Here is an 8,507-nt window from a genome sequence, read left to right on the forward strand (position 1 = left end):
ACTCTACTACATGTGTCTGGGACATGCTGTTCATTTTCTTTTATTTGTGTCATGGTCATTGTGCACCAGATATGATTGTGCTTTCCTTTGCTTCTCATTTACAAGCTTCCTAGTTGACTTGACATCTAGTTGTTAATGGCACTATACGCATCCAAAAAGGCCAGCAAGTCTTTTTTTCCTTAACAGACTATACGGCATTTTTCATTTCATTATGTTAGAAATTGGGAATATTCAATATTTGATTCGATATTCAGAGGTAATTTTTCCTGAATATTGCTATCGATTCAATGAGAAAATTTCACTATCCAAGCATGCCTATTCAATATTAAAACTGCAACAATAAAAAGATTAGGTTTCAGTGCATGAGAATAATGTCACTTATCATTGCTGAATGTTGTGGCTTACGTACTGTGTACATAACTTCTCCGCTTATATTATAAGCAAGAAAGGCGCAAAAAGATTGCTTGGAGGCAGGGGACAGCTGAAAAGTGAAGCTTGCTTGACATCATGTCAAGCATTGGGGGCCCCTAGATGGCAGTGATGGCTGGCAGCCAGCTCAGGTATAAAATTGGTTTTGTCTTATTTTTTTCTCCACAGTGGCTCTGACGAAGTGACATAGGAGTACTGCGCCAAGAAGGCTGCAGCAGAGAGAGCTCACAGTGCTTTGCACAAAGGGAGTGACAGACTGTAAGGAGTTGAAAGATACTTCTTCATTTTGACAGCTGATGCTATCTTGGCATACATGCTATTATCTGAAAGTTGCACATATCTACTAGGAGTTCCTTAATTAAGATTTTCAGTTTTTTTATACATGCTGTGATTTGTGTGCAAAAAGGCATGGAATGTTTTCGTTCATATCATGAATAAAAACACTTTCTATTGATTCACTATTTTTGTATTTTGACTAAGCATACAAGCCGTAGAATCCTTAAGTTTTGCAGTGACGGGTGTAAATGTTGATATAACTAATATTGCACTGCACAGCACTTCCTTCGTTTCAAGCAGCTATGCACAGACATGCGTGCAATGACAGAATGAATGTTTGCATTCACCGTCGGCGCTCAGCGTTGCCCATGTATTAATTAAATTTACTAATACCTTAGCTACTTCTGCTGCAAGATTTATGGCAACGCTTGTGTAGTCTTGTTAAGCTTGACGGAGTTCTAACGACATCACCTGGTCTGCCTGACAAAGACACATTGAGATGCAAACTTGTGCAGAGTGGCACAAAATGTTTTCACCTCACATCACGCGCAAAAGCGCCACCTGTGCTTTCATGCCCTTTCATGCAGCCCTACTCATGCCGCGGGTTTTACCACAACGCTTGTCACTGCGGTGAAGTTCGACAAGTTTGTAATTGTGTGGCACGATATGACCGAATTGCATGCTTTGAGAATGAATCTTGAGCGGAGCGGCAGCAAATGGTTACATTCATCTTAAGGACAAGCGCACTGTGGAGTTACTCGTTCGATTCCACGATATGTTTGCGTCTGTTGAGGGCTTTACCTCAACGCTTGGGCAGTGCCGTGAAGTTCGACAAGTTTGTAATTATGTCGCACGATATGACCGAATTTCACGCTTTGAGACGGCATCTTGAGCGGAGCGGCAGCAAATGGTTACATTCACCTTAAGCACAAGCGCACTGTGGAGTCGCTCGTTCGATTCCACGATGTGTTTGCGTCTGCCGAGGGCTTTACCTCAACGCTTGTGTAGGGCTGTGAAGCTTCATAAATTCTAATAACATCGCATGGTCTGATAGAATTTCATGCACTAAAGCGTTTAATTATGTGTGGAGACGCAATGAAACTTCATACTGAGCTCGCAGCTTCACAGGCATAGGCTATTTTTTAGATCAATGATAATGCTGTGCAGGTTTCTTTTGATGAATGAATGAGTGTTCTTTACAGAATGACTGGTAATCATGCTGTGAAGCGTGCAGCAGCAGTCATCAGCCATAGCCGGCGCTTTTTCGAATGTTTTATTATGCTTCTCTAAATTGAGCCTGTACGTTCGAGTTTACGCTTCAAATAAGACTTGAGTGTGATTCTCTCACAGGAAAAGCGTTTAGCAGGCATGTGCGTTGAAAAGCCGTGAACAATGACTGACCTAGAGGGAACGTAATGTATTATACGCATTGTCGCGGTGCATCGTACGTAGCTGACCGAGCATTGGATATGCAAAACGGGTAGCGATATCGCAGAACTTTCGCTTGACACCGCTTCTAGCAGAACCGGCGCGTAATAATAAACAAATGAAATGCTGAAACCAGCGGTAGGCCGCCGTTCCTGCGACCCGGTCGTAGGAGTGGAAAGGGGGGTAAGCGTTATAGTGCCCTGGTTGTTCGAACGCTTAGGGCCCGAAAGCGTTAGGTTCACCCAAATAGACGCTGAATAATGGTTTGGCTTGGCTCCGTATATTATTTTTAAATAGGTGGTGCTAAAGCGATGAACGTGACGATCGAGCCCTGAATCGGTGCTTGCGTTCTGCCCGTGCGGTCTTCGCCTGTGTCCGTGGCTGTGAAGAAGTGATTGTAGCTGTTTGATGTCGTTAAATGTGAGAGCTTGTGGCGAAGTGATTGAGTATGGCCGTAGTAGTTCTGCCCATGTAGTGTTTTGCGGACTTCACCTGTGCCTGTGACTGATCGTGTTGCCCAATAGCTTTGTGGAAAGCGACGTGGTTTGTGTGGATGTCATCGCAGCGTTTGCCAGCTCCTGGGTGGCCCGTGTGCCAGTTATTGATGGCGTTGCCCATTAACTTTGTGGAAGTTGATGTACCTTGTGTGGATTTCGTTGCCGCTTATGACTGCCTTAATTATAGGTGGTGACGCTGCCTTTTGAAGCGCGTCCGAGCGCGAGATACTTCACCGATTTTTTGTAAACAACGTAGACGTCTCGAAATGTTAGCTAGAAATCAACCAGCAGCAAGCCAAGTCTTTATTTTGTGGTTTTTCGAGCTTATGCTCATGCGAGCAGCAGAAGGACAAAAGGTCCGTTACATAATGTCTGTTCCATAAAATCAGCTTTGCCGCAATACAGTCATGTTATGCGGTGAAGCATACGTAATGTATTGCGGTAAAGTATATGAAAAAGTAGGCAGGGACCACTGCGTTACTGGGGCGATTTTCTTGTATTATGGTCATGGCCGTGCGCGAACAAGGAAAAATCACGGTCGAAGCGCATGGCACAAACCTTGCCAATGCTTCAATTGGAAAAAGAAAGAAAACGAATTGGAGTGGGTGATGCTTGGAGTGGGTGATGCCAAAAACAAAGCCTTGACTTTTGTATTATGAAAGCAGTTCCGAGAATAGTCAATCATATTCCAAGCTCCTGCATTATTTATGATTGTTTAAAGTATATTCATATATTGTGCACCAGCCTTAGCACCAATTCTAATGTACTTTAATGATGCAAGTTTAATAACACGTGGCAAATATATAATTTGTGCTGTATGGTGTTGTGCTGTTTATAAGCTGCTGCTTTCATGTGGTAATGTGTACATTGGCTGGAAGAGTTGATGTATCCTCCTTATAGAACTCATTGAAAGGTGAACCACCTGTCAAGCCATCATTGTTCTTGCTGTTGTACACCAGATTTCACAAACATGGGGATAGTTACGATACAGAAAGAGTAGCTGCGGCTTAATATATCCAGATGCATGCACAGGAGTGCGGGAGTCGACCATCTATCTCTCTAACTCAGGTTGAATGTGCCTACATGAGTAACATGTAACACTTGTTGGGTGTCTGGTTTCTTTTATTGTTAGCTTAGTTTGTGTTTTTTCTCCCATTTGTAGGTTTTAGTGTGTGTTGCTGTGTATGTATATAATTTCTTCCAGAGTGGCTTTCTTGTTGCTAATAAGTTTAGAGAAAACAGCGTTCTTCATTGTGTACATCAGACAGCAAGTGAGCATGTTTCAAAGGATGTTGGATTTTGTTGCCATAAGCAACAAAAAGGCATAAGCATATAGACTGCTTGCTGGAGGTACTCTTTATAGCATTAAGGATATTATCATGCTGATAACTCTGTGCACAATAATTAGAAAGATCACATCATATCTGACATGTCTTCTTGCCACCATGAAATCTTGTCAGATGCATAACACGGGACATACACCGCAGATCTTGGCCAGCCATTCTCATTTGCGATCTCGACCTCCTACCACTGAGCAGACTGGTCCAAGAGACCAACCATGCAACTTTTATCTGATTAAATGTAGTGTATGTTGCACAAAATTGGATGTCAGTTGTTATTGTTGACACAGATACATATCTGTGAGCCTCATAAACTAATGTCAAAAGATAGAGAATAATACCCATGAAATGCACTCTTGGTAGGATGGCAGGACCATTCTCTTGCAGAGCTAAATAACAACCATGCAGTAGTATCATGATATCAAGCTGAACGATAATTTAATCCAACAATAGTTTCCTTCGATCGTGGAACATTGCACTGATAGTCTTGAAATACAATACCCATTGCTAACAGAAGGCCTTCCAATTTATGCATGACAGGAGGGCATATTTTAGGAAGCAAGAAGAACCAAACAGAATAGTTTAAAAGTAAGTGGTTTAGAGACAAAAATTGGAGGACGCTTAAGCTTCGCCTTCAAGAGTGGAACGCGACAGCGTTCCCGCAGACCCGACAAGGGGTGTAAGACAATGGGCTACGGCGCAGCAACTACGCGCCCCGCATCGGACGCGGTGAGCGTCGAGCAACGCAGCGGTCGGCGCGACAACGAAATGTGCGCCTGAGCAAGCGACGCACGCCTGAGCCTTAGAAACAGCTCGTTTCTAAGGCAACACCGCGTTCACTAGAGGCGCTTTTGTACCGCTTTGAGGCATCGAACTCGTGGCTCAGCGGTAACGTCTCCGTCTCACACTCCGGAGACCCTGGTTCGATTCCCACCCAGCCCATCATTCATGAAGTGCCTGCTGGGATTTATCGCTCACGGCCAACGCCGCCGACGCCGACGACACCGGCTTTTCTGCGACACCAGCTCCTTAACGCTGTCGCGTTAAAAGGCCCTTTTATTTCATGCCAGAAAAGCATGCATGCAGAGGTTGAAATGCTTTCCACATACATGCCTTCAAGGTGCATGTACAGGGTCTGTCCTGAGAGTAATGTCAGTAAGGCGATTAAAAATCATTTATTGAATTTGTTGTTACAAAAAGTTTAAAAATCTGCAAAATACTCTCCTTTTGCGCCAATACATCGGCTCCAGCGAGACTTCCAGCCCTCGAATGCATAGTGGTAGTCCTCCTCCGGAATGGCCTTTAATGCTGTGGTGCTAGCTGCTTTAATCACGTCCGCTGTCCCAAAATGATTGCCTTTCAGGGGTGTTCTGAGGCATGGAAACAGAAAAAAGTCGGGGGGAGCCAAGCCCAGGCTGTACGGAGGCTGGCGGATCGTTGGCCCCACTGCATTAACCAGGTAGTCGGTGACGATGAAGGCACTGTGGGCCAGCACATTATCGTGGTGCAACTTCCAGTTGTGTGCAATGTCCGGCCTGATATGTTGATTCAACCCTGCGTTTCAGTCTTTTGAGGGCATCCACATAAAATTTGGAGTTCACAGTGGTTCCAGGTTCTTCAAACTCATGATGAACCAGTCCGTGGATGTCAAAAAAAAAAAAAACAATGAGCATGATCTTGATCTTTGATTTGCTCATCCTGGCTTTCTTCTGGGGAGGGGACGAGTGTGTGTGCCACTCAGATGATTGCCTTTTGGTCTCCAAGTCATATTCAAATACTCAAGTCTCGTCTTCCGTAATGACGTTGTCCAAAAATTTTCGCTCACATTTGCACATGTTAAGATTTTCTTGGCATGTTTCAACGCGGTGTGACTTTTCGTTGTCAGTGAGCACTTTTGGAACCATTTTTGTGCACGCCTTCCGCATGCCGATATCGTTTGTAACAATTTCATGAACTTGAGTTTTCGAAACGTTTAACATCTTGGCCATTAAACGAACACTTAATCGTTGGTCTGAGTTCAACAGTTCCCTCGCTCGTGTCACATTGTCAGTCGTAGTGGTCGTGGATGGCCATCCAGCGCAGTCCTTGTCGTCGCCCTCTTCCCGGCCTTCCAAAAGGCCTTGCGCCACCGAAACACTTGCCGATCTGACCAGGCAGGTTCTTTATAAGCAGTCTTGAGCATAGTAACAGTTTCCGAAGCGGTATTGCCAAGGTTCACACAAAACTTGATCGCAAATCTTTGTTCTAATGAGCACTGCATTTTCACTTGCACAAGAATAAAAAACAGCTCTCACGGATGGGCCCGTCTGACACTCTCCGATGTTCGGAGCACACTGACTGATGGACCGCTGCTTAGCTGGATTCCGTCACTACTAGTTTCAACCAGTTAGACCGCTCTGACATACAGTCACATCACAATAAATTTACTGACATTACTTTCAGGACAGACCCTGTATGTGGTGATAAACAAGCTTTTTAGATATAAATGTTGGGAACCTGGATGGAGATGAGGGACATGTACAGTAAAAACAAGATGTATAGGGTCAAAAATTAATTCTTTTAGTCAGAAATTGGTCAGTGGTGTCTGGCTTCTCTTGTTCCCTGGCCCCCTGGATGATGAATACAAAGTTATATATATATATATATATATATATATATATATATATATATATATATATATATATATATATATATATATATATATATATATATATATATATATATATATATATATATATATATATATATATATATATATAATTTTGTACAATCCAGCATAGAATCATTGCCTTCTACCTGAGCTAACGTATGGGGCAGAAAGTTGGAGGTTTCTTGGAGACAAAAAGGGGCATTGTGTTGTCATGTTGGAAAACACTTTTCCGGAGGAGGGTGTGTCAGCTACTGCCATAAATTTTAATGAAATTTATACCGATATAGCTGACATAAAATGTTGAGCTGTCACGAAGTTGAATCAGTTTGGTTTGACAACAGTCTCAAATGATGTTAAGGTGGAAAAAGGTCTTCTTTTATGCGCCTTCTTCAGTGCAAAACACACAAGCTTTGGGAATCCATTTCAGAACCATTGTGTCGGAATATAAATCATGGCTTCATGTTTCAGAATTTCGGCAGACACACCTTGACAGGCTGGGAATCAACGACCAATTCCTTGCTGCCAGCTCTCAGACTGTTGTACACTTCCTGCAGGAGCATAATCTGGGAAAATGGGCAGGCTTTAGTATAGATGCAGAAGATTTATACAATTCTTTGCCGCAGGTGCGTCTCTTGCAGTTTGTTAAGGACTGCATACACAAGCAAACAGGATAGCTGGAATTTGCTGAGAAGTGTAAAATTCTTGTTGCAAACTTTCTGGAGCTTCTTGATTTCTATTTAAGGTCAATTTTGGTCTGGTGGGAAAGTAAAATATGTGTCCAGAATGCTGGTATCTGCATTGGTTCCGGTGTTGCACCAGTGCTCAGTAATATTTTAAGTTATGTTGACCAGAAAATAATGAAAACCTGAGTGGGCTTGCTCTTAAAATTTTCAGATACGTGGATGATTATTTGTTTTTCATGAGCAAATGATAACTTTCGCAGAGCTGTCATCGAAGTACTGAAGCTATTTAGAGAACAATAGCAAGGTTTCAACTTCACTTTAGAAGTTCCAGAAAAAAAATGTGCTGCAACTTCTTATGTCAGGCTTACTTTTATGTGGGATCACGTATGCTGGGGATATCAGTTGAGAACTTCTAAGCTCCTTCTTGATTATAGGTCTAGCCACTCAAAACTTATTAAGTACAGTATTGCCACTCACGCAATTAGAGATGCCCCAACCAAGAGCTATCCTCACCTTATCCTTGAAAGTGTAAGGAATCTGGTGACAAGGCTTAATGAGGCAGGTTATTCAGTTTCAGTGGTTTTTTTATCTTGAAGCACGTTAATTAAGGAACTTAAGGTGCGACCAGGGTGGAAGAAGCTTAAGGAGCAAGAGCGGAACAAAGTTGCCATTATCCCCTCTATTAATTGTCGCACAGGCAGAAAAAGGTGGCTTCTAAGTTCCAGGAGAGGATTGGGTTTTCATTTAAAGATAAGCTGAAGGGAATATGTGAAGAAATAAACAAGCACATTCTTCACAACGGGTGTCTGAGCAGGGAGGACTGCAGAGTGAAATATAGCATACAGTTTGTCTCTTGCACACGAAATGTTGTTTATTCGATTCCTTTTTCTTGAAGCCTACAAAATGTATATCAGTCAGACTTGAAGGTGCTTAAACATTCGACTGAAGAAGTACCATAGTTTTTTTAAGGGTTTTTGCGCATCCACACCTTTCTGTGCATTGTTGCAGCATTGGGCGTCATCCAGTTTTTGAAAGTACTATTCTGCTGTTCACACACTGTGAAAAGCTCTCACATGAATTAATGGAGGCTTATCACATTAGAAACAAAGGCTCACTGTGTGTTAGCCAGCCATCCATCTCGCTGCAAGATAGCGAGGTTGCCGTGTTAGATCTTAAGTAAAGCCACTGTGTTGCATTGTCCCTT

This window comes from Dermacentor variabilis, chromosome 2 (assembly GCF_050947875.1).
Source record: "Dermacentor variabilis isolate Ectoservices chromosome 2, ASM5094787v1, whole genome shotgun sequence".
Taxonomy (NCBI): domain Eukaryota; kingdom Metazoa; phylum Arthropoda; class Arachnida; order Ixodida; family Ixodidae; genus Dermacentor; species Dermacentor variabilis.